Genomic DNA, 11,683 nt, shown 5'->3' on the forward strand with positions numbered 1-11,683 from the left:
AACGAGTGTGTATACCCCCAAACACACACATGCACAAAGTTTCTTTGAACATTGTTGAGAAACGTAAGTCCAATAAATTTGAACTGCTATTACTGGCAAAAGAGTAAAAGTCTAGTCTCTTCCTTACCTTGGTGTTGGCTATAATAGAGCTAATAATTGATTAGGGGGCAAGCGTCGGATCTTGAAGCATATATCGAGGGATACATGCGGTCGCATCCACAAGTTGCGAATAATGGAAAGCTTCGTTTCGTGCGGCCGCTGGCAGTCAGCGATTTAGTGAGGGGTCAGGTGGCACAAGCTCTTATTTAAATACTGAGTGCCAATGATACTTGATACTATTCCATTAAGGAACAGGGGTAAACTTCTCACATATCACCGAGGGCTGTCCGATTCAAGTTCAAGCTCAATGATAAGGAGCCTCCTTATTATAGCCGAGTCCGAACGGCATGCAGCAGAGCAACACCTCTTTGGGGAGAAGTTTTAACATGGCAGGATACCTTACAAATTTAGCCAACAAAAATAAGGGGATAACCACCGCTGAAAGTTTTTTCTAATGCTCCCGTTGGGATTTCAACCTAGGCGTTTGGCGTCATAGGCCTTCGGTGGCCTCCGAGTTTTTGGCGCCTTCAAAAAACCAATGCCCAACATCATCGTCCGTTCTCAGGTTAGGGGCGGCTGGAGGCGAGCGTCGACCCTTGGAGCAAGCAGCTCGCGACATCGAGGTATATATGTGCAATCCCAAAAAACTCAAGCGGTTTGGGCGCTGGGCCAGTAACCTGCCCCCGGAAAATTTAAGAATTAATCTGAGAGACAAAATAATAACAAGAGCGGACTCCCCTAACGTTGACGACCTACGCGAACGAAAAGAGGACCGAACTTTTTATAGAGAAGGTGCAGTATACGCTTTGACGAATGTATTGGAGACAGGGCAGATATAACCCCCCTACATGGAAGTGCGATGGATTGGGAATGGCGTCACTACAACACCAAATGGTGACAAACAATACTATAGTTGCCATAACACGAGACATGAATTTGGCTGTGGATTTGTGGTAAATCGGAGACTGCAACACATTGTCTCCAGCTTTACTCCGGTGTATGAGAGGCTTAACACAATCTGCATAAAAGCCATATTCTTCAGCATCAGCATTATCAGGACGAGCAGAACATGGATATTTTCTATGAGCGCCTAGAGAGACAAGTCCTAGTGGTGTTTAATGCAGGCACCTGCCGCGTTGGCCTAATCCTGCAGGGCTCTTAACCCTGGGTGAATATAATGCGTCCACCAACGCCCCCACACATAGCCTTAGCTATGCATGGGTACCAATTCGAGTTCACGTTGTCTGGACGTGTTCTCCCCATTGGTTAGGGGCGGAGCACTGTCTAAAACTCCTTCCGATCTATGAGTCACGGCACCCGGTTGCAATGCAACTCCACATCGAGCTTGGGCTCTACCCGCGATTTGGGTCCAAACCACAGCCATCACGTCACTCCCCTCTGGGGCCACACCATAGTCGGGCTGGAATCGAAATTCCAGGGGCCCCGACTCCCGTGGTACCAGATTAAGGACTCCGGTCAGACCTCGTAGCCGAAGCTACTACCAGTTGAACTCCAAACGGTTCCGGACTGGTCACCTGAAACGCCTAGAGAGACAATATGACTGCTGCCCCCCCCCATGATATTAAAATCGTTTTGGAAGATGGGAAGGAAAATATCGTTAGTCCAATAGTCGGAAAATTAAGCCTACACGAAGAAACTCCTCACAATGGATTGAGGCTAATAGATTTCGCCGCTGCAGAAGACATGGTAGTTGGCAGCACCAGATTTCAACAAAAAACCAGTAAGGAAAGGTAAAAGTGGAGCTAATACAAGTTGAATATGAAGCATCTGTTAACCGCTAGAAGCTCAAGAAGTCAAGTCCCCAGACCGGTTTATATGACAGATATATCAGGTTATGAACCGATTTGAACCATACTGGGCACAGTTGTTGGATATCATAACAAAATACTTCGTCCAAAATTTCATTTAAATCGGATAAGAATTGCGCCCTCTAGTGGCTCAAGTAGCCAAGATTCAAGATCGACTTATATGGCAGCTATATCAGGTTATTGACCGATTTGAACCTAATATAACACAGTTGTTAAAAGTCATAGCGAAAGACGTCATGCAAAATTTCATTCCAATCGGATAAGAATTACGCCCTCTAGGGGCTCAAGAAGTCAAGATCCCAGATCGATTTATATGGCAGCTATATCCGATTATGCACCGATTTGAAATATACTTGGCACATTAGATATCACAATAGAACAAATCATGCAAAATTTCATTCCAATCGGATAAGAATTGCACACTCTAGAGGCTTAAGAAGTCAAGACCCGAGATCGGTTTTTATGGCAGCTATATCAAAACATGTACCAATATGGCCCATTTACAATCCCAACCGACCTTCACTAATAAGAAATATTTGTGTAAAATTTCAAGCGGCTAGCTCTACTCCTTCGAAAGTTAGCGTGCCTTCGACAGACAGACGGACGGACGGACATGGCTAGATCAACAAAAAATGTCACGACGATCAAGAATATATATACCTTATGGGGTCTCAGACGAGTATTTCGAGTAGTTACAAACAGAATGACGAAATTAGTATACCCCTTCCTATGGTGGAGGGTATAAAAACACATTGGTTTGCCTCGAAGTCAAGTAGTATAAGGGTTGAATCGGCCTGCTGCGATACATTTGGTCTACCTGTTTTTTGGGGTAATGAAACAATTTCATTAACAGAATACCGTTACCCTTAGGAATGCCAGTTAATGGAATGAGAATAAGTAGGAGCGTGCTTAGTTTGGCAGGGCCGAATCTTATATATCCTCCACCACGGATGACATTTGACAAGTTCTTTGCACGGTATCTCTTTTTAGGCAAACAAAGAATATAGAATAAGAACTGTTATGCCATTGGAGCTATATAAGGTTATAGTCCGATTCCGACCATAAATGAATTGAATGCTGAACATTGTAGAAGTCATTGAGTAATATTTCAGTCCATTCGGATAAGGATTGCGCTTTGTAGGGGATCAAAAAGCAAAATCGGGAGATCGGTTTATATGGGAGCTGTACCAAGCTATTGAATGATTCAGACCATATTGAACACGTATGTTGAAGGTCATGAGAGAAGCCGTTGTACAAGATTTCTGCCAAATCGGATGAGAATTGCGCCCTCTAGAGGCTCAAGAAGTCAAGACCCAAGATCGGTTTATATGGCAGCTTTATCAGTTTATGTACTTATTTACGCCATACTTAGAACAGTTATCGGAAGTCATAACATAACACCTAATGCAAAGTTTCAGCCAAATCGGACGAGAAATGCGCCCTCTAGCGGCTCAATAAGTCAAGATGCAAGATCGGTTTATATGACAGCTATATCAGGTTATGAACCGATTTGAATTATACTTAGCGTAGTTGTTGGAAGTGATACAACAACACTTCGTGCAAAATTACAAATCGAATGAGAAATGCGCCCTCTAAAAGCTGAAGAAGTCAAGATCCCAGATCGGTTTATATGGCAGCTATATCAGGTTATGTACCGGTTTGTGCCATACTTAGCACAGTTGTTGGAAATAATACCAAAACACCACTTGCAAAATTTCAGTCAAATCGAACAAGAATTGAGCCCTCTAGAGACCCAAGATCGGATTATATGGCAGCTATATCAAAACATGGATCGATTTGGCCCATTTACAATCTCACCAGACCTACACTAATAAAAAGTATTTATGCAAAATTTCAAGCTAGCTTTACACCATGGGACACATAATTTATCCACCTGGTTTACCCAGTGTCTAAGGACCGATCCTCCATAAAGCCGCATTTATTATCAGATTTTCGTGAAATTTTGGAAAGTGAGTTGTCTTTAGTCTTTCGATATCCTTCGTTAATTTGGCACAGATCGGTTCAGATTTGGATATAGCTGCCATATAGACCGATCCTCCGATTTAGGGTCTTAGGCTCATAAAAGCCACATTTATTATCCGATTTTGCTGAAATTTGGGACAGTGAGTTGTGTTAGGTCTGTTGACATCCTAGTTCCTTTCTGTTCTCAGATCGGTCGAGATTTGGATATAGCTGCCATATAGACCGATCTCTCGATTTAAGGTCTTGCGCCCATAAAAGGCGCATTTGTTATCCGATGTTACTGAAATTTGGGACAATGAGTTGTGTTAGGCCCTTCGTTATCCTTCTTCAATATGGTCGAGATCGGTGAAGATTTGAATTTAGCTGCCATATACAACGATCTCTCGATTTAAAGTTTTGGGCCCATAAAAGGAGCTTTTATTGCCCGATGTTGCCAAAATTTGAGACAGTGAGTTGTGTTGGGCCCTTCAACATCCTTCTTCAATATGGTCGAGAGCTGTCAAGATTTATATAGACTGCCATATAGACCGATCTCTCGATTTAAGGTTTTTGGGGTCATAAAAGCCACATTTTCTGTCCGTTATTTGGGACAGTGAGTTGTGTTAGGCTCTTCGACATTTTTTTAAACTTGCCGAAATCGGTCCAGATTTGGAAATAGCTCTCATGTAGACCGATATCACGATTTAAAGTCTTGGCCCATAAAAGGCGCAATTGAGCAATGACGGATCATATGTCTATATATCTGCTATGGGGCATAAAGTATGCATTTTTCACTGGATTTTGACAAAAGGTGGTTTACATATATACCCGAGGTGGTGGGTATCCAAAGTTCGGCCCGGCCGAAATTAACGCCTTTTTACTTATTTTTTAATGCACAACCTCGTGCAAGGCAGTCTCCACCGACCATCCCTTAACATAGGCATGCAGTTCGCTGGATGTCCAACACTTTATCATGGTGTCCACAATACGTTCCACGGTTTTGTGTTGAGAGGGGTTAAGGGTTATGGGTCTGTAGGCCTTTGATGCAAATTTCAGCAAAATTGGAGGCTTGTAAGGACTCAAGAAGTCAAATCGGGAGATCGGTTTATATGGGAGCTATAGCAGCTTCTTATCGGATTTGAACCGTACTTGACACAGTTATTGAAAGTCATAAAAAAATTTTGCACATATTGGAAAAATTGCAGCCAACTCGGACAAAAATTGTGGCTTCATTAGGCTCAAGAAATCAAATCGGGAGATTTGTTTATATGGGAGCTATATCTGAAGCGATATGAAATCCCCAACGACCTACATCACTATAAAGTATCTGTGCAAAATTTCACAGCGTTCGACCGCTATCGTGATTTCGGCAGACGGACGGACGGGCGAACGGACCTGATTCGACCTAGCCATGGTCGGCAATTCTGATTCGACCTAGCCATGGTCGAATCAGAATTGCGAGACGATCAAAAATATATATACTTTATTGGGTCCTAGATCAGTATTTCGAGGAGATACATACGAAATGGGAGGCCACCGTAGCGCAGAGGTTAGCATGTCCGCCTACGACGCTGAACGCCTGGGTTCGAATCCTAGCGAGACCATCAGAAAAAATGTTCCACGGTCTTTATCCCCTCCTAATGCTGGCAACATTTGTGAGGTTCTATGCCATGTAAAACTTTTCTCCAAAGAGGTGTCGCATTGTGGCACTCGGCTATGAAAAGAAGGCCTCTTATCATTGAGTTTAAAAATTTAATCGGACTACACACTTGTGAGTAGTTTACCCCTGTTCCTTAGTGAAATGTTCACGGGCAAAATTTCCATTCCCAAACGGAATGACTAGATAAGTTTACCCCCATCCTATGGTGGTGGGTATAAAAATTGTCGGTGTTTTTTGCATTATTGGGTTTATTTTAGCAATATGTTCACAGCTTATTACACTGTAATCTGTCAGGAATCGCTTTCTTTAAAACAAGGGGTTAGCATAGTTCGATTGTTGGCATAATAGGAAGCAAAAGGGGTTAATCCACTACAACAATGGTCAACACCATGTTTATTTCGCCACTCAAACACATTGGAGGTATTCAGATGTGGAACTAGTACTGCTTACTTGAAGATTGTAGCAATTCTAGCACAAAATTAGTTCCCTGCAACCGCGGGGAACATCTCATCTTGTCGATGTATCTGCCAACGTATCATCTCATATACGTTTGAAAGATCATCTAGATCAGAGAAAAAATATAATCCACCCGACCCGGACATGAACAACATAAGTGTTCGATCCATACCATGGCAGATTCTACACCAATCAATACCAGGTATTCCCATGAACACCGCCACAAGGGTTATGGATTCCTACACAGAATGTCATAGATCTCTGCATTAAAGACTTCGTATTTGTCCGGCAGTATAAAAACTTAAATTGCAAATTCCCTTTGTGGTGCAGCAAGTTTATTTTCCACATGTTCGAAGTCCTTTAAACACATCTTTGCACTCAATATTTGTTAACGAAGAAACCTTTGTGCCATTATTAATATGTAATCAATGGCTTGCTCTTGTCGAAGAGAATTGAGTTTGAATAATAAAATGATAAATGACACAATAAAACGTGCATGTGCCAGCGTCAAAGCAGTGGCATAAAAAACCACAACGGTCGTTATACTACTGAAAAGAGTGTTCCATATAGGAAGTTGATATTTTTAACAAGTACAACCGTGCGAATCTTTTATACCCTTCACCATGGATCGCATTTGTCGAGTTCTTTTCCCGGTTTCCACTTTAAGGCCGACGACGGATTAAAGACAGCAATTCCTATGCTATTGGAGCTGTATCAAGTTATGGTACGATTCGGACTATAATCGAATTGAATGTAGAAGACCATAGTAGAAGTCATTGTGGCAAATTTCAGCCAATTGGAAAAATAATTGCATCCTTTAGCGGTTCAAGGAATACAATAAGATTACCAGAGCGACAAAACGTGCCTCCTGGAAGCTTTTCTGTGAACAGGTCGATAGCGTTAATGACGCCGCCAAGATAAAAAAGTGTCTCTCAAAAACCAATGTCCAAACTGAAACTTTTGTAGACGATATGGGAGTGAGAGCAGAGACAACGAAGGACATGTTGAGGCTTTTGATGAAAACCCATTTTCCACAGGATACGAGGGGACTCACGGAGACACCGGAATCTTGGAATAATGACGTTGATCGAAGGTTTATAATAAACATTTAAATCGCCCGGAACTGATGGAATATTTCCGGCAGACTATCTGGACTACAGAAAGAGGCAGACTATCTGGCGCCTCGTCTGGAGCATGCTTAGGACTTGCATATACTCCGAAAGCCTGACAGGAGGGAAGGGTGGTATTTATACCCAAGCCCGGCAAAGCAAGTTATGCGACACCAAAGCCTTACGTTCTATCTACTCAAAGCCATGGAAGGTATTATGGACACCATAATAAAGAGTAGGACATCCAGCGAACTGCTCAAATACAAACAGCATGCCTATGTCAAGGGAAGGTAGGTGGAGACTACCCTTCCCGAGGTTGTTCATAATATGGAAGGATCCTTCGATGCAAAGACATACACATTGACGGTATGCATTGACATCGACACACTGATCCAATCCCTAGACCATTACCGGGTGGACCCGGTCCTTAGAAACTGGATAAACCATATACTAAGGAACAGGTGGATAATTTGCGGGTCCCATGATATAAATATAGGGGAAGACGTCGCATAGGGCACGCCACAGGAGGCATTTTATTGACACTCCTATGGGTGGCCACCATAAATGACCAATTACGGATGCCGACTGAGGTGGGATTTTGATTTGATGTTATAATACCTCTAAGGGATAAGGATCCGAACGTACTATGCAGAAGGGCCGAAAGGGTCTTGCGTATGGCATATGACTCGGCTAGACCCAGAAGTCTCAATATTAACCCAGAGAATGCCTGTTCACGAGGAAGACAAAGGTGGGCGAATTTAAGGCACCACGTTTCCTCAATAAGACGATTTCGATATCTGACAAGGTCAAATATTTAGGTGTGATCTTGGACAGGAAACTAAATTGGAAGTGTCACATTCAGGAGCGTACTGAGAAGGCTCATAGACGGAGCGATGAGAACCACACCCACTATAGCACTGGAGACTATTCTAGATATCCCACCCATTGCCATACAGATTGAATGTGAGGCAGCCACTGCAGCTATGAGACTTAAGGCAATGAGAGAATGGATTGAGGATGGGAGCAGCTCATTCCATCCCGATATAATCGAGGCGACGATAGGAAACCTGGAAGGAAGGGAAGAGGTTTCCGATCGGATACCTGAGTTTAACCTTTTAGTCGAGTGCGAGACACTACTGGCATCGGCACAATCTTGGATTGACGGAAGATCATCTGATGGATCAAAGCTAGAGGGCAGAGTGGATCTTGGGGTTTACATTGAGAACCCAGGGACTAAGATCTGTTTAAGACTGCCTGAACATAACACGGTCCTGCAGCGAACATCCGGACGATAACGGATTGCGTGAATTGGTCAGGTGCTCACGCGTGGACGTCGAGTGTAAACATCTTTTACCGTAAAATTGCCATAAGGACAATAACAACCAGGACGGTAAGGTCACGAACAGTCTTGCAGTGTAAGAAGGAGAACGCCTTCGTTTGGGTGCCGAGCCATAACGGAGTAGGGGGGAATGAAAGGGCAGACGATTTAGCGGTGAAGACAAGAGGACTGCCGTCAATTAACTTGGTTAATCCGAGGCCTTTCGGGTCGACACAGTCCGAGTTAAGGGAGTGGACGACGAATGCGCATGCAATATTGTGGAACAGCGAAACGGTCGGTAGGACGGCGAAAATCTTATGGAGGGATCTAGATCGTGAGAAGACGAGGCTAGTACTGAAAGGAAGCAAGAGGGAGGTCAGTATAACTATTGGTATCATAACGGGACACATAGGACTACGAGCTCACTTATGTAAAATCGGTGCGGCAAGTGATAGCATGTGTAGGGCATGCGGGAAAGATGATGAGACGTTGGAGCATTTCCTTTGTCATTGCCCGGTTTTCGCGTCCAACAGATACCAGTTCTTAGGAGGGGACACAATATCAGACATTAGCCAACTTAGGGGAGTGGTATTGAAAAGAATTAAGGATTTTGTAAGTAGCACGGAATTCCTAACTTAAAATTTTCTTTTTAGAGGTTACTTTATAGTTTTTAGAGCGCACAACAAGCCGATTGCTTAGGTGTATGTCCATAGTGGAATGGGGCGGATTAATATGCGCACCCTCTTTTCAACCTAACCTAACTTTATGATTTTCTTCATGATGAAATGGTGGATTATACTGAACTCTTTTCAATTTCATTGCTACCCCCACTAATTTAACATAGTTAACATTTTAACTGTTTATTTTGCATATATTATGGCGAAGCACTTTTACCACTCTGATTGAGGTATCTCCAAAACATGCATTCTGAACGCATCAACCGCTTCGTCAAGTGTCGAAAAACGTTGACCTCTCGTTTTATTTTTTACGTACGTGAATAAAAATAAGTCATTCGTTGCCAAGTCAGGACTATACGGCGGATGACTCATCACATCGATGTTTTGAGTGGTCAAAAATGCAGTTGTTTGAGCCGATGTGTGAGAGCTCGCATTGTCGTGGAGAAGATAAACACTGCTCCTCGATGAAGCTTCATGGTCAAAAATTTAATTAAGCTAATCGATGTGCTGTTGTTGTGTTAATCCACGTAGAAAGTTGTAAAAAATAATCGCACGAAAATGCTCACGATTTAATTTCATTTTTGGGCGTGATTAATCTTTTAAGTTACTGCAAACAACACAAATAGCACTCGAATGTCAAAACGTTCTGAGTACATATAACCTCAAAAATGGCAAGCTTTACGATACAGCTGTCAGTTGGCAGATTGCAACATATGGTTTGTCCAGTCCGAAATATAAAAGGCAACCCTCGTACGATAGTTGAAAAAAAAAATTAAATTCCCATCCTTAGTAAATAAGAAGGGATCCCGTATTAAAATTTTAAAATATGTGTATTAATATTTTCATCCCAATTTGCATCACTTTTCCGTACTACCGATTCAAAATCAATATGTAATTTATCAACCTTAATATTTTTTTGTTGCCAATTTTGTTTTTGTGCCACTATTGTTACACTTCCTGGTCATTGAAAGACTTTCAGTTTGGCATTGAATTTTGAAAAAAACATGGCAAATACTAACATTGGTACCAAAACTTGTCAAATATCATTTGTTATGTGTACTAAAAACAACATCGCCAAAGAAGCTATTCCATGTGCATTACAGACAATTGTCAAACAAAGAAAAATCCTTTTAATATGATATGTACAATGTAGTCTGTTCTAGAGTTATGCGCAATGATTGGGTAAAAATTTGTGCGAAATCATTACAAATTCCATTTTATAGCCAACACCAAGAGGGGTATAATAATCCAGTCATTTATTTTGTAACGCTAAATGTTAATCTGCGACCCTATAAAGTACGAGGCTGGGCCGAACTTTGGATACGTACCACCTCGGGTATATATGCAAACCACCTTTCATCATAGCAGCTATATCGAAATATGGTCCACTCAGCGACTTGACTTTGGAATTATTTTTTAGATTCGTGTTCAACTCCTCTTATTTGAGCCCCATATTGCAATAGTCAGCAAATACTTGCTGTTTAGGTGGTGTTATGGGGGTGGGTTTCCTCATAGACACTTTTCCCGAATATTGATATCAGATTGGTGCTTTACTCCCAAAGACCTTGCATTTTATTTAAGCCCCATATTCTCATGGTCAGTAAATAAGTCCTGTTTGGGGGGAGTTTAGAGGAAGGGGTGGACCCCCAGAAACGTGGTCCCACATTTGGATATTATTGGGTTGCCCAAAAAGTAATTGCGGATTTTTTTAAAAGAAAGTAAATGCATTTTTAATAAAACTTAGAATGAACTTTAATCAAATATACTTTTTTACACTTTTTTTCTAAAGCAAGCTAAAAGTAACAGCTGATAACTGACAGAAGAAATAATGCAATTACAGAGTCACTATATATCACTATATGAAAAATCCGCAATTACTTTTTGGGCAACCCAATAGATTGGTATTCTACTCGCGAATACCATTCATTTCAGTCCCATATTACCATGGTCGGTATATATGACCGATTTAGGGGTGTTTTGAGGGTTGAGTGGTCCCCCAAACACTTGGTCCGACAATTGGATATCAGATACGTTTTCTTATCCTAAATACCTTTCATTTGAGTTCCATATTGTTGTGATTGGTCTAAATATATGTTTGGTAGGTTTTAGGATGGGGCGGCCCCCCTCGGTACCCCATCCGAAATTGAGAACACACATAATTTCGCTTAAATCGCACCATCCTTCTCCGAGATCTGGCGTTTTTGAAAACTAAGGTTTTGAAAACTAAGCTAAACTAACTAAAAAAAACTAAAGTAAGGGGGAGGGTCCGATCCTCTCCTCAATCGTAGGAAAACTCTTTCCTTACCTCTGTTTCTTCAGTTTTGGGAAGAGGAAAAAAGTCAGCGGGGGCCAAGTCCGGTACATACGGCGTTTGGGGCATGATAACGGTTTTATTTTTGGCCAAAAACCTACGCACTAGAATCGATGCATGAGCTAGTGCGTTATCATGGTGCAAAATCCATGATTGGTTTTCCACAATTCTGTGCGTTTCTGACAAATTACTTCACGCAAACAGCTCATAACTCACCATTGGACTCGAAGAAAACAGTGAGGAAAACCTGCACTTTTGACCG

This window comes from Stomoxys calcitrans, chromosome 2, assembly GCF_963082655.1.
Source record: "Stomoxys calcitrans chromosome 2, idStoCalc2.1, whole genome shotgun sequence".
Classification (NCBI taxonomy): domain Eukaryota; kingdom Metazoa; phylum Arthropoda; class Insecta; order Diptera; family Muscidae; genus Stomoxys; species Stomoxys calcitrans.